Source organism: Phyllostomus hastatus, unplaced genomic scaffold (genome assembly GCF_019186645.2).
Source record: "Phyllostomus hastatus isolate PE091 unplaced genomic scaffold, TTU_PhHast_1.1 phas_contig_113, whole genome shotgun sequence".
NCBI classification, from domain to species: Eukaryota; Metazoa; Chordata; class Mammalia; order Chiroptera; family Phyllostomidae; genus Phyllostomus; species Phyllostomus hastatus.
This window is the reverse complement of record NW_025333530.1, coordinates 730,860-752,915: the sequence shown is the minus strand read 5'-3', so window position 1 is coordinate 752,915 and position 22,056 is coordinate 730,860. Positions and strand designations below refer to the sequence as shown.

Below are 22,056 nucleotides of genomic sequence, written 5' to 3'. Positions count from 1 at the left end.
CATGGGGAAAAAATCCTTTGAGAAAGGGCAGCCTTCCACATTAGGCTTGGTGAAAGCATATATTAGCAACTTAAACCTAAACGGTTTATGTGGAGAGGGAATAGAAGGAGGAAGGGAGGGAACTCAGGTAGCCTTTCACTGCATTTTTTTAATAAAAGGTAAAGGCAAGGAGAGTGTAGGATTCTATTGGTGTCCTATCATTTGGCTAGTGTTACCTGAATTTGAAACTATGAATCACCTGAGGGTGAGAATGGGCACAAGATGGGTATCAGCAGCAGTTGTTTCCAAAGGAAAAAGCCTGGCATCCTCTTCCCAGTTTAAGAAGATGGAGTGTGTCAGCAGAATGACCTCTGATTTTCAGGAAGCTAGCAGAAAACTCATGAAATCAACTCTTTCAGATTACTCAGTGACCATATGTAGGTAATTCTAGAGTGAGAAAGAATTGCATATAGTTCAAGATTCAAAGGCATTAGATGATTCCTCTAGACTACTGAACCTCATGGAAAGAAAAGTTTGGTTAAAAAAGACTAAAATGATTGCTTCCTTGTTGGTGAATTGAGAGGGAAATAGGGCTGTATTTATTACATAGGGGATCTTTGTGTTTCCAACAAAGTTCTGATTCAGAAGGGTAGGCTGTTCATATACTCATTGGGCCAGAATGCAACAAACACCTTGCTGGATGACCTATTAGAGGGCAAAGTGATTAGCCGGGGGAGATATGCAAAGAGATGAAAATGACACAGTCATGGATAAGGCTTGAGTCTTTATTGACCTTACTATTGAGAAAGGATGCCAGGACTGCCAGACATTTATTAAACATCTCTATGAAGAATATCCTGAACTTTCATTAAAGATGGGACAGCATCTTTACTAAGGTAAGGCCCAATGATTCAACCTAAAGTCCTAGTAGTCCCTGTATCTTCAGCCCAGTACCTGTTATTTTTATTTGTCTTGTCAGCTTAGTATAAGATTCCTATCATCTCAACCTCAGACTTTATTCCTGTGTGGCCCTAGTACATGTTCCCTTGCCTCTAGACAATATATAAGCTCTTTATCTACCTATCAGCCTGCTCTGACTTCATCTTTCTATTAGATTACTTTTTAACATCTGGTAAGCAGTTAATCAAACATAAGCAAGGCAGTGACAATGGGCCAGGTAAAGGAGGTCACCAGAGCAGAAAGCCCCAGGTGCCTGGCAATGAGAAAAACTAGGAAAACAAGGACCCCAGGGTAAGCATTCCTCCCCTAACATATCACTGGTCATGCAGTTCAGAACCCCTGACCTTTTAAATCACTGGTTATGCAGTTCAGACCTTCCCTTTACCTTTCCTCCCTTGCCATGTTGCTAGTCACGTAAGTTAGACCCCTTAGAGGGGGAACAAACAAGGAGGTCAGAGAATAGCTATTAGGCAGTAAGCCCCCCAGTGAAGTTCTGACCTGCATCAAATACATCCAGGCCTCAGTTGTGTTTCAGCTCCAGGCTCAGAAAAGCAGCAAAACTAGACAAGTGATGTCAAGACTGACCTCAGGATCAGCTGCATTGACTAATGACCCCCTGCTCTGGTACCAACCAATCAGTGGAGATCACAACCCTTCACAACCCTGAAAGGACACACCTGGAAAGCTGATAAATATTCTATTGGGATCCTCCCCTAACACCTCTAGGTAAATACCTTCATATGGAGGCTCTAGCCTGCTCTCCCCCAACCCCACCCCTGAACATTATGGTGCCTTTCTCCCCTACCTCCCCTGCCTCTTCTCTACAAGTGCATTATCTTTATCCTTCTCTATCTTAAGTTCCAAGGAGCCTTCTTTTTGCCTCTGTAACTTGTTTCCTTAGCCTATTTATTCTAGAGCTCACTTCTTGTACCTCTGTGACTTTCTACATAAACTTTCTCTTACGGCTTGAGTCTTGACTCTGAATTCTTTCCTAGCCAGAACTCAAGTACTGAGTTTGTTGAACCAAGATCTGGTCTGACCACACCAGTCTAACACATGACACCATTCTCACTGCCACTGACAAATTACGAAGCGACAGCAGAATTGTTGGAGCAAATTGAGTAAAAAGAGTACATTAAATAACTGCATTTGCATTAAATTACACATGGATTCTGTTTTCTAGTCACCTCCTCTGTTTCTTATTTTAAGCAGTGTTTTCCACTTGCATGTGACAGTCTGTGGGTGGTTCAATGAGAGCTATCCTCTCTACCACCAATCCTCCTAAGAACCCAGTTCCAGGTGCTGATATCTGAGTCGGCCCATTATAACTTTTTGCTCCCTTCACAGAACAAAGATGGGATCTCCTGTGGACTATCTGTACTAGAATACCAGCATTTCCCAAAGGCATTTCAGAGGAAGAGTTATTAGTTATTGAGGAAGAAAAAGAGTCTTTTTCTTAATCATAAGTGATTAATGTCTCTATTTATTAAACTAAATGTCTAAATAATAAATGTCTAAATTTATTAAAACTAGTCACCATCTAATTTTAATAAATTTGTCACTCTGTTACAATGCTTGTTTCTTATTCCCCCTCTCCATCCGTGAATAATCCATGAATAACAATGAAGGCCATGGATAACTCTAATCTAATTGATAGTGTTACCCCTCCTTCCTTTGCTTATTGTTTTGTTCCCTTATAATGCAGTAGGCACACATACAGCTCACTTTGGATTCTACTGTAACGTGGAAAACAAATGACACCCTCAGTTAGAATCTTCAATAGCATTGACTCTTTCTAATGCACTCATTTTTTGGCTAGTTTTTTTCTATCTATGGTAACTAGCCAATGTAATAAACAGACCTTCCTTGCACAGAGAACACTAGATAAAATCCATGGAAAAATATTCCATTGCCAGAAACCAAGCTCCCTTCAAAAATATTCATGAAAGTACTGATAGTAAATACTGCCTATCAAGCCCAAATGTGCAAGGTGGAACAAGATGGGGCTTGCTGCCGGAGGAATGAAGATTTGTGGAGTCATCATAGCATTATGACATGTCACGGCTCTACGTGCTTTACAACAGGGAAATAGCCATTTATTTTGCCTAAGCTGTGTTTTCCTTGTACATAGAGTAATAAATAATGAACTATTACTTTTGAGAAGTCTTGAGAGAGTTTCTGTTTATTATCTCATGCTAACTCCTACAATTTTCAGCATAGAATTTGCAAAAAATTGGGTGCCAGGAACTAAAACCAAAATATTTACTAATTTTTTCAGGTTTGGACAATTTTAATGAGCTTTTTATAAAGCTGAAATAAACCTCAACATGGTTATTTTCATTTTGAGTTTGTCAGTAACAAGTTGGGGAAAAATCATTTGGGTGGATACCAAATGCAGATGCGAAGGTTTTTTAATGCTTTTCGCCACCTAAGATATATACACCACTGACAGTTTGTATTTGTCTCTGAGATACCAGAGTGTAGGAGACTGTTCTGCGTGGTGTGGTCCCAGCTCCCTCTCGGAGATGCACAGGACCCATGCCTACTGATAGGTTTTCCCATGGGGAATCAGGCCTGCAATGTGCCTAGGCCACTTTGAGTCTTGCTTTTGCTAAAAAACTCCCTTACCCTGAATTGAGGACATTTACTACAAAGTAACTTCCTAAAATCCATGCTAAACTTTCCAAGGACCAGTGTAACCAGTTCAACCACTTTTGCCTTTTCATTTGCAAATATCCCTCTTCTGTGATGTGATTAGCAGCATTGGGTCCTTTGTTTTCTGTACCAGGTAACCACCTAAAGCAAACCTGTATGTAGGAAATGAGGACCTTCATGTAATGTGCCCAGAGATAGAAATAAAGACCTGTCATGACGGATGTCATGGCTTTTGCTCCCCTTGAGAGAAAAGCTTTACTGTCCCCTTTTCTCCACCGGACTCAGTAGTCTGTGTGAATGTCTCATTTCATCCATAATGACTCAGAGACTGTGGGCCAGTGTCTGTATCACTGTGGGTCGGTGTCTGCATCACCAGATATTGAGGTCAGGGCTCCATTTCCATAATGGGTAATAATCAGATAGTTTCTCTGAAGAAACATACTTTCTTGAAGAAATGGTATTTTGAGTATGGTCCACCAGTGTGCTCAGTGATCAATAGTAGTTTTGAGGTCAAGATAGGTCTGTCATAAGCTATATAAACATTTGAAAAGTTATTTAACCTTTCTCAGGCTCAGTTTCCTCATTCATAAAATGGAATTAACAGCACCACCCATGCAGAATCCCTAAGAGAACTAAACAAGCTTGTAAAGGGGTAATCCAAATATTTGTCATTGAATGGAAAAGCAATAAATTTTACATGCAAATATAACAATTTTATCATTATTTTTGTTTATAGAGACACAGAATCATAATTCTGAGAAAAGGATAGAAAGTCCATGGAATTAGAATTATAACCCACATTGTAGATGCCACAAATAATTTTTTCTTAACTCCATGTACAGTTCAAATATTACAAATAACCAAATCAATATAATAAATACCTATCCTTGATGTGAGGATTACATGACTGGTATAATGTGCCTCTAGAATACCCCCATCAATGAAACCTTTAGAGTCAATAAGGGTCTAAAGGCCTTTTCAAGTCCCATTGGACAACAGCAGCCAATCATCAGTGATATTTGTGCAAGAGGACTGTATAACTACATGCTTCTGCAATGAATCTTTTCAAGACTGGGTTCCTAGGGTAGGTGCCACTTTTATTCATATTTCTTTCCCATAGCCTAGTCATCTCTGAACTTTACAACTTTGTATTGAAAATCATTGTCATGAATTTGTGCTCAGTTTCAGAGCTACCAAGACATACCCATTCAAGAGATGAGTTTTAAGACATCAGCAAAATCCATTATTTCCAGATAGTCATACTTTGTAATAGATTATTATCCAGCCTAATAAAAGAATTGTCAATAAAAATATCAAGTATATTTAGGGAAATAGTCATTACAATCAATAAGTGACTATTTAAATACTTTTACTTTTCCTTAGAAACCCATTCTGGAATTGACTCTAATTTAAAGGCTCCCCAGCAGTGTTCCTTCCTCGCTGGTAGCGAATGGTGCTTCCAAAGCAAGTACATCCTTTGGAGGCCTTCCTCCCTTGGTATTAACCATTGATTCATACAGTAGTCTATGGTGAGAAGAAAATAGAAGTTTCTTAGGGATGGATTCTAGTCTTCACTCACAGAACTCTCTCTGACCTGTTTCATCCTTTCTCATGGCTTAAGTTTTAATCAATACACGACTTTGCCTACCTCAAAATCTCAAGTTTAGACCACATTTCAGAGTTTCCACCATCTCTCTTTAGCTTCCTACCTGATATCTTCAACAACCTTGAACTGAGCATGCTCAAAGATAAACTCATCATTTTCCCTCAATTTACCCCATCTATAAATAGCACCATCATATGCCTAGCATTTCAAACAAAAACTGTAGATTCTCCCTGGGCCTTTTTTTCACCTGTATTCTTAGCATTCAAGCAGTGACAATTTCTTTGATTCTTTAATCACTGTATCCCAATTTTTTCACCCTCCCTACCATCACCCTATTTTAGAGTCCATGCTCCTACAGTATCATACCTAGTATGCTATATGATAACATTTATTTCTGTTATATTTTGAAATCCATTGTTCTTCTTCACTAGACTCTTACATTCTATTGAGGACAATAAACATGCCTGTTTTCCTCGTAGCTATAGTACCATAGATATATTACAGCTATAAACTTCACTCATAGTTGTGCTTATGCTTCATCTGATAAGTTAGCATGTTGTATGTTCACTTCCCTTTGTCTCAAGTAATTTTATAATTCTCCTTGTGATTTCTTCATTGACTCATTTGTAGAGTATGTTAATTTTCACATATTTTTAAAATTTTCAATTTTTTCTTTGGCATTTACTTTTATTTTCATTTCATTGTGGTTAGAAGAGTAATTTGACATGATTTAATCTCCTTAAATATGTTAATATTTGTGTTTTGGCCTTAACATGTTATCTATCCTAGAGGATGTTCTACCTGGGATTGAGGAGAAAGTGCATTACTGTTGTTGGGTGGAGTGTTCTGCATGTGTGTTAGGTTCAATTGGTCTATAGCATTGTTCAAGACCTGTGTTTCCTTATTGATCTTTTTTCTATCCATTATTGAAATGGAGTATTAAAATCTCTCACTATTACAGTGATAATATCTTTCTTTCCTATTAATCATGTCTATGTTTCATATATTTGAGTTCTCTGATGTTAGTTGCATATATATTTATAATTGCTATGTAATTCAGATGAATCAACACTTTGTCAATGTAGTCATGCACCAATTAATGGCACCAATTGATGGTCACTTAGGTTGCTTCCAACCTTTGGCTATTGTAAATTATGCTGCTATGAACCTTGAGGTGCATAGTTTCTTTTGATTTGGTGTTTCAGGATTCTTAGGGTAGAATCCCAGCAGTGGAATTCCCAGGTCAAAAGGCATTCCATTTTCAGTTTTCTGATGAAATTTCATACTGCTTACACAGTGGCTGCACCATTCTGCATTCCCACCAACAGTGTACTGGGGTTCCCTTTTCTCAACAACCTTGCCAGCACTTGTGGTTTGTTGATTTGGTAATGATGGCCACTCTGTCAGCTGTGAAGTGGTATCTCATTATGGTTTTAATTTGCATCTCTCTGTTGTCTAGTGATGCTGAACATCCTTTCATATGTCTCTGGGTCCTCTGAATGTCTTCCTTACAGAAAAGTCTATTCAGGTCCTTTCCCCTTTTCTTAATTGGGCTTTTTGTCTTTCTGGAGTGGAGTCATATGAGTTCTTTATGCATTTTGGGGATCAAACCCTTGTCTGAGGTATCATTAGCAAATATATTTTCCCATACGGTTGGTTCTCTTTTTATTTTGCTGATTTTTTTTAGCCATGCAGAAGCTTTTTATTTTAATGAAGTCCCATTTGTTTATTCTTTCCTTTGTGTCCCTTGCTCTAGGGGATATATTGGTGAAAATATTGCTGCAAGGAATATTTTGAGACTTTTCTGGCTATGTTCTCCTCTAGGACTTTCATAGTGCCACAGCTTATATTTAAGTCTTTTATCCATCTTGAGTTTATTTTGTGTATGGTATGAGTTGGTTATCTAGTTTCATTTTTTTGCATGTAGCTGTCCAGATTCTCCAACACCATTTGTTGAAGAAGCTGTTCTTACTTTATTTTATGCTTATGCCCCCTTTGTCAAAGACTAATTGACCATAGAGACTTGGGTTTATTTCTGAGCTCTCTATTCTCTTCCATTGATCTATATGTCTGTTCTAGTGCCAGTACCAGAATGTTTTGATTACTATGACCTTGTAATATACTTCGATGACAGGTATTGTGGTCCCTCCTACTTTGCTCTTCTTTCTCAAAATTGCTGCAGCTATTTGGAGTCATGGTTCCATGTAAATTTTTGAAATATTTGTTCTGTATCTGTGAAATTTGTCATTGGTATTTTAATAGGGATTGTGTTGAATCTATAAATTGCTTTGGGTACTATGGACATTTTGATGATGTTAATTCTTCTAACCCATGAACATTGTATATGCTTCCATTTGTTTGTGTCTTCCTTAATTTCTTTCATTTGTGTTGTATAGTTTTCTGTGTACAGGTCTTTTACCTTTATGTTTAGGTTTATTGCTAGGTACTTTATTTTTTGTGTTGCTATATCAAATGTGATTGTTTCCTGATTTCAGTTTCTGATATTTCATTGTTGATGTACAAAACTGCTTTCAATATCTTCATATTGACTTTGTATCCCGCTGTTTTGCCAAAGTTACTTATTAGGTCCAGTAGTTATTTTGGTGGAATCTACAGGATTTTCTGTATACACTGTTATTTTATCTACAAACAATGACAGTTTTGCTTCCTCTTTACCAATTTGGATGCCTTTTATTTCTATTTCTTGTCTGATTGCTATAGCTAGGACTTCTAATACTATGTTGAATAGAAGTGGTAAAAGCAGACATCCTTGTCTTATTCCTTATCTTAGTGAAAAAGCTTTTAGTTTTTACCAGTTGATATGATGTTGACTGTGAGTCTCTCATAGATGGCCCTTATTATGTTGAGGAATGCTTTCTCTATTCCCATGTTGCTAAGTGTTTTTTATCATCAATTGTTACTGTATCTTATCAAATGTTTTTCCACATCTATTGATGTGATCATGTGATTTTTATCTTTCATTTTGTTTATGTGGTATATTATGTTTACTGACTTTCAAACATTGTATCATCCTTGCATCCCTGAGATGAATCCCACTTGATCATGGTGTATGATCCTTTTAACATATTGCTGGATGTGGTCTGCCAATATTTTGTAGAGGATTTTAGCATCTATGTTCATCAGCGATATTGGCCTGAAGTTTTCTTTCTTTGTTATGTTTTTATCTGATTTTGGGATTAGGATGATGCTGGCTTCATAAAAAGAGATTGGGAGTCTTCCATTGTCTTGAATTTTTTGAAATGATTTGTGGAGGATGGGGGTTAGGTCTTCCTTAAGTGCTTTGTACATTTCTCTTGTGAAACCATCTTGTCCAGGGCTTTTGTGTGTCAGAAGCTTTTATATTACTCTTTCAATTTCATTAGATGTTATTCGTCTGTTCAGGCTTTCTGCTTCTTCTTCAGTGAGTTTTGGAAGGTTATATTTTTTTCTAGAAATTTGTCCATTTCACCTAGGTTTTCAAATTTCTTGGCATATAGTTCTTCATAGTAATTTCTTGCAATCCTTTGTATTTCTGTGGTATCAGTTGTAATCTCTTTACTTTCCTTTCTGATTGTGTTTATTAGGGTCCTCTCTCTTTTTTTCTTAATGAGCCTGCTTCAGGGCTTGTTGATTTTGTCTATCTTTTCAAAGAACCACTTCCTGGATTCATTGATCCTTAGAATTGTTCTTTTAGTCTCTATATCATTTATTTCTGCTCTGATCTTGGTTGTTTCCTTCCTTCTACTTGTTCTGGGTTGTCTTTGTTGTTGTTCCTCCAGTTCTTGTATGTGTAAGGTTAGGTTGTTTATCTGAAATGTTTCTATCTTTTTTAGGTAGGCCTGTATTGCTATGAACTTCCCTCAGGACTGCCTTTGCTGTGTCCCATAATTTTTGAATTTTTGTAAGTTCATGTTCATTTGTTTCCAGAAACTTTTTGATTGCTTCCTTAATCTCCTTCTTCACTCATTCATTGTTTAATAGCATGGTATTCAATAACTATGAATTTGAAGGTTTGGGTTTTTTTCATTGAGGTTGGTTTCTAGTTTCAGTCCCTTGTGATCAGAGAAAGCGCTTGTTATAATTTCAATTTTCCTGAATTTGTTGAAGCTTGTTTTGTGTCTTATTATGTGGTCTATCTTTGAAAATGTTCCATGTGCATTTGTAAAGAATGCATATTTTGATTCTTTGGGATGAAAGGCTCTATACATATCAGTTAAGTCTATTTAATCTGGGACATTGTTCAATGTCACAATATCTTTGTTGATATTTTGTTTGGAAGATCTGTCCATTTTTGACAGTGGAGTGTTAAAATCTCCTACTATTATTGTGTTTCTGTCTGTATCTTTTTTGAAGTCTGTGAGATTTTCCACATATAGTTGGGTGCTCCTATGTTGGGTGCATATATGTTTACATTGTTTGTCTTCTTGACAGGTTCTTCCCTTGAGTATTATGAAGTGACCTTCTGGGTCTCTTTTGGTTCCTTTGAAGTCTATTTTGTGTGATATAAGTACTGCTGCCCTGGATTTTTTTCCAGTCCATTTCCTTGGAATATATTTTTACAAACTTTCATTTTCAGTCTGTGTAGGTATTTTGTTCTGAGGTGGATCTCTTGTAGGTAGTATATGTGTGGGTCATGCTTTCTTATCTATTCAGCTACCCTATGTGTGTTGATTGGAACATTTATTCCATTTTCATTTAAGTTTATAGATAGGTATTTATTCATAGCCATTTTACTCCCTTCATACCTGTGTTTCTCTCTCACTCTTTTTTTTCCTGTTCTTATAGCAGTCCCTTTAGCATATCTTGCAGTGCTTATTTGATGGAGGTATGTTCTTTCATCCTTCTTTTGTCTGGGAAGCTCCTTATTTCACTTTCCATTGTTTTTGACAGCCTTTCTGGGTAGTCTTGTTTGAAGCGCTTCACTTTTCATTGCTTAAAATCTTTCCTGCCATTCCCTTCTGGCTAGTAGTATTTCCATTGAGAAGTCAGCTGCTATCCTCTTCAGGACTCCCTTGTATGTTATTTCTAGTTTCTCCCTGCTGCCTTTAAGATTATCTCTTTGTTTTGGAATTTTGCCATTTTAATTATGATGTGTCTTGGAGTGGGCCACTTTGAGTGCCTCTTTATTGGGACTCTGTGCTTCCTGAATTTGTGTGACCTTTTCTCTCATCAAATTAGGGAAGTTTCTCATGATTATTTTTTCAAACAGATTTTCTACCCCTTGATCCTCTTCTTCTTCTGGTATCCCTATTATACAGATATTATTACATTTCCCGTTGTCCTGCATTTCCCTTAACCCCTCTTCATTCTTTTTGAGTCTTCCTATTCTTTCTCTTCCTGGGAGAATTTTTCTACCTTGTCCTCCAGCTTGTTGATTTGGTCCTCTACTTTATTTAGCCTGCTTTTGATTCCTTCCTCTATGTTCTTCAATTCAGAAATTGTAGCTTTCATTTCCTCTTGGCTCTCGTTGATAGTTTCTATGTTCTTTTTTCATGCTGATGTAGCTCGTAGTACATTCTTTGTAGCTTCCCTGTAGTTTTCAGTAATTCTCACTGAGCTCATTAAGCTTCCTTGTAACCATTGTTTTGAACTCAATGTCTGATAGTTAACTTGCCTCTATTTCATTTACCATTCTTTCTGAGGTTTCCTTCATTTCTTTCATTTGGGGCTTGTTTGTTTGTCTTCACATTATTTATGAAACTCTTCTTGTTGGCCTCTGCCTTTTAAGTTGATCTGTTTTGACTCCCTGAGTTTGTGACATAAACATCTATGGTAGGAAACCTGTGTGATTCGGTAGTGCATTCTCCTTGATCTCTTGAACTTGATGCTCTGGGGTGCCTTTCATGCCATTTGTGTTTCCTCTCTTGAGGTAATTGGGTTTTTATTGTTGTTGCATTGTTCTTTGGTGGGTCCTTCCCTCCAGCTGGTTGACTGAGGGTCACCCTGCCCATCATATCTTGTATGGTGTTATTAAGGTGATATGAGAACAAAACCACAAAGCCCAGGGAACAAACCTACATGTGCAAAAATATTCCCCCACTGCAATCCCACTATCAACAGCCAAAGAGCCAGTATTAATAAGGGTGTAAAGAAATTAAGACTATTATAAGAAAGGAGAGAAATAAACTATAGGATAAAATCTAGAAACTTAATATGCACAAACTCAATGAACAAGAAATGAATGTTAAAAAACTAGCTATGCAGGAAAGAAAATATCCCAGATCATGAAGATCACAGTGGATTTTGTCTTGGAAGCCTGTAGTATTTGCCACTGTTTTTCCTTTCTGGATCCACCTCTGGTGATGTCACATGTTGACCTCATCTGACAGTAGGCAGCTTGCTCCAAGACTGCCAGGGATCTATAGTCTGTGGATAACTCCTTCAGTTGTTAATACAGGCACTCTGCACTCAGCAGTCAGGCTCAAGTACCACAGAGCCAGGGCAGAGTCTCCCCTGGGGTGAGGGGTATTGTTTCCCCTCAGGTTGCTGCTGTTTAGAGGGGAGTGGTCTGCCTGAGCTGGATGACTGCTGGAATACGGGGGATGACTCAGCACCAGGATCCTAGTGGTTACTCTTTTAGTTCTCTCCCCAAAGCTTCTGTCCCCAGTCTCTCCTCAGACATCTCTAGCCCACTCTGCCCCCAACTTTGCTGGAGCCCCTGGTAAATGGCTGCAAATAAAAAATCTGTGCATTGACCCTTTAACAGGCTCTTTGCATCTCCAGCCATCCATCTGTGGCAGAGAGAAACCCTGCCACTTTTCACCACTGGTTGTAATCTATGTGCTTTTTGGGATCTGTTGCTCAAGGCTGGGGATTCCAGTTTAGGGTTTAGACCACACACTTCTCAGGGGGATCCAACCAGTTGCTTAATTATCCCTTCAGTACTACTGCCTATGGGCCCCCAGCCAGCCTTTTCAAGTCTCCACTGAACTCCTTACCAGTCAGTTAGTGATGAAGATGATTCTTTTATCTGTCCAAGGTTATAAGACTTCTCTCTTGCTATTGTTCACTTGTTTGTTCTGGGTGATTTCTTCACTGGAATTTCAATCACTTTAGTTGTAATTCCAGATTGGGCCTGGGAGGAGGTTAGTGTGGCTTCCATTTATTCCTCCACCATCTTGCCTTGGATGTGTACTTTCATGTTATTGTCTAGTGTGTTGTGTAAGTTTCATTGAAACTTAGAAAACACTCTTTAGTATATCTTATAAAGCATTTCTAATTGTGATGAATTCCCTCACCTCCAATATATGTAGGAAAGTCTTTATTTTGCCTTCATTTTTCAAAGAGAGTTTTGGCACATATAATATTTTTGTTTGAAATTTTTTTATTGCTTTAAATATATTATTTCACTACTTTTTTGCCTGTAAGGTTTGTACTGAGAAATCCACTGATAATATTATGGGGGACCACCTTACAAATGATGAGTTAATTTTACATTAATTCTTTCAAGCTTCTCTGCCTTTGATTTTTGACTACATGACTGTGATATGTTTTGGTATGGGTTTCATTGGACTTACCCTAGATAGAGTCTACAGAACTGTTTGTATTTGGATATCCCTTTCATTCTTCAGAGATGGAAAGTATTTTGCCAGTATTTCTTCAAATAAACTCTGACAGTCTTTCTTTCTTCTCCTCCTAGGCTACCATAATGCATATATTGGTCTGCTTGATGTTTTTCTGTGTCTTAGGTTTTCTCCATTTATTTTTTATTTGCTTCTCTGACTCAATAATTAAAAAAAAATTGTCTTTGAGTTCGCTGATTTTGCCTTCTGTTTAATAAAAATTGTCATTAATCCTATCTAGTAATTTCTTGAATTCAGTTATTATATTATTCACCTACAGAATTTCTGTTTTTTAAATAATTCTCTGTTTAACTTCACATTATATTTATGTATCATAGCTATGATTTCATTTAGCTTTGTATCCATGTTCTCTTTTAGTTTGCTGAGCTTCTTTAAGACAGTTATTTTCAATTGTGAGGTAATCCAGAGATTTCTATTTCTTTAAGGTCAGTGTCTGAGGATTTATTTGTTCCTTTGATTGGGTCATGTTTTTTTTTTTGGGGGGGGTTGTATTCCTCATTATTTTTTCCTAGAATTTGAGATATTTTAAAAAGTACTACCTCCTCCAGTTTTTATAGACTGGGTTTAAAAAGGGCAAAACCTTCAACAATCAGCCCCACTATAGTTTCTATGGGCCTCTCTAACATTTTCTGGGGAATGCATTTTTTCTGGTCTTACGCATTTAATGTCCCAGAGAGAAGGGTTTGCTGAGTTCTTTGTTAAGACTTCATATCCTCTTCCTGTCTGTGGTGTCTATCTGTAGTATTGCAGGGCCTTTTGCACTGTGAAAAGCCACATAAATTTACCTTTTTTCCAAGTGGCTGTCAGGTATGCCAAATCATTGTTTGCCTGTCAGTGCTCAGAAACCAGTACCTTGAGTAGTCCCCACAAAAGCCATTTTTATATATACATTTTACTCTTCTCTCTAACTCCTGAGAGAGAAGTTGCATTTTTGGTGTGTTCTTCCAATTATCAACCAATCTGTGCCAATTGGGAGGAAGTTTATCACAGATAAAAATGCAACAGCATATCTTACCTGTTCTAGTGCAGGTGTTCTTGGCTTTGTGCTTCCCTGGGGAGTTATGACTTCTTAACTGGGCTCTGGAGATATCATAAAGGCTTCATGATATCAATAGCTGCTGCTGGCAACTTACATGAGGGACTACAGTAGAAGATGCAATATACAGTAATTTGGGTCATATGGACTGACCACTAGCAATATGGTGATGATTGAATTTAAATGCTGTTTTTTTTCTTTTCTTGTGTTTTCCTGGTATCAGTTTTTGTATAAATAAATAAATAAATAAATAAATAAATAAATAAATAAATAAAGCAATAACATTTCTGTAGTGAAAAGGGCAATATTTTCAAATAGCTATTTATTCATTCATACCCATGTAACAAAACCACATGCACACACTATTACTAGTGGGACTATTAGATACTGATTCAAAAGAGATTGCCAACTACAGAGAAGCCACATCTTTGATCAACAGAGTGTAGAGGTATCTTTAAATGACTTTAATCTGAGTTACAAATTTTGGGTTCTGGGTTGCTGTGTCCAGGGGAGGTAGCAGTAGAAGAGATAGTGGCTTTGTGGCTTTTGTGGATTCTACCAGGAAGGGTAGGGAGGTGGGGCTAAGTAGAGGCATCCACTGCCCAGCATTGCTAGCCTGATAGGCTCCATCTTCCCTGTGCACATGAACTGCTACCTGCATGATTTCCTGTGGAAACATCTGGCACTGAGATGTTTCACACTGTTCATGCCTACAAGAACCATGCATTGTGGTATCTGATTCAGAGAAACACATCTGAAAATACATGACATCAGCTTCAGACTCATCTCCCTGACCTAGAACCTTCCCAAGTACACTTTGTAGAGTAATGGCACTGAGGGACACAGTGGCCATTGACCTGATTGATGATTACTCAAAATTTATGAGTCCAGAAGATGGAGAAACCAACCAATACACTTGTATCTTTTATTTAACTGTTTTGAAAAAGAAAGAGCGTGCAAAATCAAAAAGTATCAGGAAATTCTGATTTCCATTTCATCATTCCAAGGCTAACAACAAAACAGTCAAAGAAGAGAATAACAGCATATCTTTGGAGGTAAAGAGCCTAGTAGTCTGCATGAATCCTGTCACGTACCATCAAGGTAGCAGAACACCATCCAAGGACTGAACTCTCTGTCCTCCTTCAAACCTCAAGAAGCTTCCATTCATAGCCAAAGTGTCTTTCCACCCTTACTACCCCCTCCAGGATAAGCTGTCAGTCCATATCAGCCATTGGCAAGGCTGTCAGTGTGCCATCTTGCACAACAAATACAAAAGAACCCAGAGGGACTTCAAGATCACAAAGATTCTCTAACTGAAATCCCTTTCTAGTATAATGGGAATGAAAATGAGCTTTGCTTAAGAGATCCCTCCCTGGTCTCTACTTTACTGAGCAACCCAACTTAGAAAACAAAGGAGTCAGAACTTCATTTGTACTTAATATCCAAAACTTTATCAATGTTTCTATACTTATAAAGTTAATGTAACAATAACATTATGAAGCTACTCTTTTACAAGATCTCCTATATGTCAGTGAGCTTAGTCCTGCTATTGGAGGTCAAAAGCCATACAGATATGAAGAGAAAATTAAGCACTCTAGTCAACTTATGTCTGAACTTTTTTCTTAAAGACAATACTTGAGGAAGACAATTTGTTTAATTACAAATTTAAAGTAGCAGCCCAGAAAAACTATTCTGAGAGCTTTTTTTTCCTAGAAAACTGGTGACCTTTTTTACTTCCTAGTGAAAAAATTCATGAGTACTTACAAAAGTCTAGGGATAAGAATGCACTTCAGAATAAAATCCAAAGAGCTAATGAGCTGGTGGCTTGTATTGAAATTACACAGAGTCTGGGACTGAAGTTTAGAGCAATAGAAACTGAATTGTCAGCTAGACCCACTGTCTGCTAAGAAGTGAACAGCATTTAACCTCTTGATACTTTTAAGTAACAGGCCTCAGATTCCTAAGTCTTGTCCTGTGTTTTATCTCCATTTGGTGGGTGGTTGAACTTTAGTTGAAATGTCCTTGTTTGATACCAAGATACAGAAGTTTGTCCTGGAATATACAGATACAGTTACAGCACTTTTATATGACACACTCCTTGTCTGTCATCAGAGAAGTCTTAGATTGAGATCAACAAAGCCTGCTATTAGCTATATGATGTCCTTTCTACAAAGTCATCCCACTATATTGCTTTTGTGGCCAGTATTGCAAAACAAGTGGTGAAGGGGTTTTCACCTTCATTTCAGCTGCTAAGCCTCAGACAGGCGGTTCTATTACACCAACAGTTTTACATTCTCAAGAGCAGGCTGCAGGGCAGGAAAACTTCAGCTGAGTATCTTAGGAATGACTATAGAAAAGAATTCAGGTACTTCACTCACATACCAGTCTTGGAAAAAAGATTCCCATTGAGTTATCATCCTCTTACCCAACCTACCACTCAAATTTTTCATGAAGTTCTGAAATTGGTTGAACAGAAAAAATGTGAAATGTTGATAATTAAATATAAAATGTTAATCAGCATTCAATCTAATATGTATGAAGAACATTTTTGATTATTTAATACCTGGCTATCCTTATGTCCTATACACAAAGTTTCTATTTGTGCTCCATTAATCCTTCTCTAAGATAAGTCTTTTTAAAATTTTATATTTGCCACCAAAAACTCTTTAACTGAATTGATATACATAAAGTAGTACCAAAAACTAGTTTCTCTAAAAACAAAGTTTCTATGGAATAAAAATGATAAAGGGAACAGAAGAGTCCATGGAGGGCAAAAGGAGAAAGTGCAACCTGATGAGTTTAGTTGATGTACCAAGGGTGAGTGGCATGAAGTCACTGAGATATCCAAAGACAAATTTTTGTGGAGGGTATGAATTACAAAGTGATCATTAGAAAAATGTTGAGCAATAGGATGTCACCTTCATTCTCCACCTGTAAAAATACTAGTGACATCATATTCATGGAAGACTGAATAGAAGAATACAGGCATAAGGAAAGTCAGTTCCTTACTTATCATGAAAAAGAAGCTTGGACTTTCCTTAACAAGATTAAATGCATCTTGCCACTCTGTCTAAGGCACCTGTGGTCTCTCAGAGTCTCTGTGAAAGAGAAGTTATCTGTAAGCAGTTATGTTCCCCCAACAACTAAAAGCGAGTTTTTATTTACTATATGGAAATAAACTAATTTGATCCAACATAAACTTTTAAGAAAAATGGCTTTGATCTGGCCCTAACCAATGTGGCTGTGATGGTTGGGCATTGTTCTGCAAAAGAAAAGATCGCTGGCTGGATTCCTGGTCAGGGCACATGCCTGGGTTATGGGTTTTTCCTGGTTTGGGCATATGGGAAACACAACGCATTAATGTTTCTCTCTCCCATCGATGCTTCCTCTTTCCTCTCTTCCTCTTTTTCTCCCTCCTCTTCCTCTTTTTCTCCCTCCTCTTCCTCTTTTTCTCCCTCCCTTTCCCTCTGTCTAAAACTAAAGAAATTAAATCTATTTTTTAAATGACTTTAGCCTAGAATGGGCACCATTTTAGCAGATTTGGGATGTGTTGCATCTGGGTGTCTTGGCTGAGTGACTAAGCTAGAGTGGGTTTGAATCCCACTGAATATGGTGAGAGGTAGATATGTAGCAGGCACAATTTGAGATATCATGGCTCACACATGCACCAAGCTGCCCTGGAAGGGTTGGATGGAGCAGGTGTAGGCAGAGGTGTCTGAAGCAGTCATGGGCCAACAAGTTCCACAGCCACCATGACAGTTTGTACTGAAGGGAAGTGATAAAAATGGAGTGGGTGAGAGGACCCAGGTGTGTTGCAGCAGTCTTATAGGCTGGCTGAGCACCTGGACTGAGCTCACACTTGAGTTATTCAGGTTGGATGGTTATACAAACAATTGCATTCACTGACACCTCAGATTGTGGAGAGTTCCAGCAGCTTTTACATGTTTGGTAGATGCTTTGAAGTTAGTAAATGGATTTCTTTCTGGTTGAGATTAGGTGCCCTTAAAGCACTTTTTTTTTAAATTACTGTGCCCTAAGGCAGGCAACTTCTGCGTGTTTGTCCCTGGATGACACCCCTCCCTATTGCCAGTCACCACGTGAGAGTGTTATTCTGAGCTTCCCTCATCTCCATCTCTCCTACTCTTCTCTATGATGTGCCTTTTTTGTTTTTGTACAGATGATGTTCAATCAGCCCTCAGTTCTTCTTCAGGAGGAATTGTACTCTATATATGTGTATATTTGGTGTGTCCATGAGAGAAGGTGAATTCAGGGTCTTTCTATGCCACCAACTAAATCTTACCTTCCATAAGTCACCTAATTGTACTTCTAGTATCCTTCATCAATAACTCAGTCACAGAAATTACCATTTTTGTCAAGATTTGTTGAACACTCCTAGATATTGGGAGTTAATGTTGCTACATAACACTGCAAATCAGTCTTTGTAATTTCTCATCATTCTTTGATTAATAAAGATATGTTTGATGATGGAAAACTAATAGTGCATGTGTTGTTAATTCAGAAAATGGTTGAAAGAAGCATTGCCAAGCTTCTCCTTTCTCCTTTTTTTTGTTCACCAAATGACAGTCCTACCCTCTCTAGTAGAAGCCAATTTACCAGTCTTCCAAGTTTATGTTATTTCTTGCTGTATTTGGAATAAAATATAAAATAAATTAACTCTCTGCATTTTGAATTATTTAACTGGAAATACCATTGTGTATATAAAGTGGATAAATGAAACCTTGAGATTAAGGGAGAGGATTTACTAATTTAAGATTCATTCACTGTCTATCCAATTCACACTAATGAATAAGTTGTACTTTAGCTGAATCCAAATTCAGTGACTCTGAAATCTTTTCAAGATATAATTTTAGTGTTAAAATTTTTCTGCTGCCTTCCAGTAACCTTAGATTGCTGTTGGTAATTTTTCTTGTGTTTATATATTGTACAATCTCAGGAGATGTTAGTGAGAAGAAGCATTTAGAGTAGTGTTCTAAATTTTAAATAGACCATAAACCACCTGGAAATCTTGTTAAAATGCAAACTCAGATTCAGCAGGTCTGGGTGGGGAATTTCTACTGAACTATAGCTAATTTCAATACTTCTACAGTAAATATGATCTTGGACTGATGCAGACTCCAACCAGTGGTATGCACAGTGTTGTAGATGTGATGAACAAATTCACATCGACTGCAGAAGTCCTATGGAGAAAAAGGGATACTATAGCCACTTTCTGAGTGAGAGAGCACCCTGACCTTTGCCTGGACAGGCTTTTATTGCCTTTCTGGGAGCATTATATCAAGAAAGGTCTTCATTCATCACTGTCAGGCAGTAATGATCAAACAATAGATAACATTCATAGAACTAACTATGAGGGCTTATTCTGAGTCAGGGTCAGTTAGCTAAAGGGCCATAAAACTTTGGAAAACAAACTTATCTTATGCTTGGACCCTTATCAGAAAATTGAGGGTATTAGCAAAGCAAGTCTCACAGGATTTTATACATTCTTTCTTAGGCCTGCTAGCCCTGGGGAACTGCCCATTCCTGCCCAGGGCTGCACTGCCCTTTGTCATTGTTTCTAGCTTAAGTCAGGCAGGGAAAGTGAGGAAGCCAAAAGATTAGAAGACTTCATGCAGAAAGAATGAGGACTCAGGCTATGTCAAATCTGAGGGGCAGGGGTCCATCACCCCCTTTTTCTATAGCTCCCCAAGTCCTTCCCTGAGGGCCCCTTCATGACCATGCCTGTCTTAGATCATCCCTCCCTTGAGGAATTTTACATATCATTGGCTAACTAGTCATCTGCCCGGGGCCAAGCAGCTTGAAGTAAAAGGAGGCAGAGGTGGCACCCCTGCCAGGGAGATGAGCTTTGTCTCCTTAGTAGCTTATGGTGCCAAGGTCTCTCACTCAGTCTTTGCCATGGGGAGTTACAGCTTCTGAAACCGTGCAGTTCCCAACATCAGACTACTAGGGATCTAGTGAATTCTACAATATTGCTGTAACACAATTTTCACATGTGGTATACCTGGAACCATTCACATTTCAAGGACAAGCTGAAGTCATCATCATCTAAATCTATGTTGTGTGAGTTCTGTTACTTTAGTGCAGGGGACATAAAATTTGCAATGATCTTTTTGTTATCCACTGTTTATCATTGTATCCAATGGTATTTACAATCTGAAGATCAAAAAATGTGTATGTTGCTTCTTGGAATCTAACCTTCTTGCCCCACTAATCCTTCTATCGAGTTACTGATGAGCTTGGAGGTGAATGTTTAATCCCATATTTTATTACTGGAGGTGAGTTTTTTATATGTGTTTTCAAGGCCTACTGTGTTAAATAGGCTTTCTTTTAAGGATACCATTTCTGTCATTGGTGGGAGAGTGGAGAAGCAGGATTTGAGTGAGTGTATATGTGTCTCTGTGGGGGAGAGAGAAGAGAGGGAGAGAGAGAGAAATATATGAGGGTTGGTAGAAAGAGTAGGGAGACAATGATGAAGGTAAAAGGGGATTATGAGAAATAAAGAAAATATGAAAATGACTACATCATTTTCTTGATTATTTTCTCAGTTGCTACTAAGCAAAACCACAATGTGATCTGTAATAATACAATGAATGGCTGAATAAGTGAAGTAGTCACTAGAATACCTGAGATTACTTTTTGAGGGGACCCATGTGATTCCATTAACACAGCTCATGGGTAAAATTATTTTTTCCCTCTGTCCTTTAATCTCAAGGAAGCAATTATCTAGACACCTTCTTTGAGTGGAGGTCATCAAGTCCCAAACTTCAAGAAATCCCAAAATGGAAGGAATAAGGGGGTGTGAAGTATGTAGATATAAGTGAATAAATTTAGATAGCGGCAATGAACACTTTATTTTTACAGTGATTCTTGCATATTATTTCATGTATTCAACACTGTGTTATCTTTGGTTCTGCTTATCCGCATAAAATATGCCTGTATATTCCTGCCACATGCAGTTTATCTGTCACCAGATGAATATATAGAGACCCTCAGACAAAAACAAAACTAAAAAAAAAAAAAAGCTTGGTAGTTCCTAGTCAGACAACTACTTTAGGAATTATTTAGTACTTTGGTTCTGCTAAAGTTAGTGAATAAATATTGTGCAGAGCACTGGGGGAATAAGTATGACATATTAGGAACAAAGTTTCAGGTTTCAAAAGCTAAGGTTAAAAAAATGTTATTCTGAGATGCATGCATTACTAAAAATAAATGAGTCTAGTACTCTGTATAGATTAGACTCTGTGAATTAAATTAATATATATATTTATTCATATCCACTTTTGTCTCATCCTTGTTATTAGATATGTGATTATATGTGTAATTAATCTTAACTACATATTTTTATCTGTGAGGTGAGTCAATGCTACCAATATCATAGTATAGTAAGGGTTACATGAGATGATATATGTAGGAAATTAATAGTGCCTTCCATACAGAAAGTATTCAATAACGATAACTATGATGATGATGATGATTTCAAGTGTCTCAATTTAGATGCTCCTGAAAGCAGAGACAGAGTTGCAGATTTTCATGAAGGTAACTTATTTGGAGGAGATTTCCAGCAAGCAGTAGTAAGAGTGTGGAGAAGGGAGATGAAAGGGAGAAAATCACTCTCCAAAATTGTATTATTGAGCTCATTTCTATTCTTAGCAACTAGATTTCAAACTTATTGGGGATCCTCTGAAATTATGTAGAATCTACCTTTCTAGAAGATGGAGAATTGGGGAGAATGGACATTTATCAGCTGATTACCATCTTTCTTAGGTTGAAGCTTGCCCTCAGTACTTTGGTGAACATCCCTAGAAGGAAAGCAGAAAGAGCTGAGGCATAGCAGCTTGATGTGGGACACTAGGCACATACAGGGAATGTTCCACAATAGCAGCATTCACATCAGGTGGGCTAATGGGCTGTGACATGTGATGAAAATTGTTTCTTCAATTCATGGTGCAAATTAACAATATACACTGCATTGCTTATTAAACTTACATTGTTTATACCTTATATTTCTTTTCTTTTTTTAATCAGTATAATCTGCATGTCACTCCACTCTCCCTCTACCCTTGAAATAGATGTAATTTTTCACTCTTTTAAAAACTGAAAATATGCTGATTTTGTCTAATGAAAAGTTTTCTCTTAATATACTTCTTTTATTCTAATAGAAATATAGATAGGTGAATAATTATATTAATGTAATAATTAGCATTACTGTATGTTCACTG

General features: G+C 37.6%; 1 pseudogene; it reads left to right on the top strand.

Annotated features, from left to right (window-relative positions):
* Positions 1-1,147: 1,147 nt before the first annotated feature.
* LOC123817450 lies at positions 1,148-16,371 on the top strand (annotated as a pseudogene).
* The last annotated feature ends 5,685 nt before the right edge of the window (positions 16,372-22,056 follow it).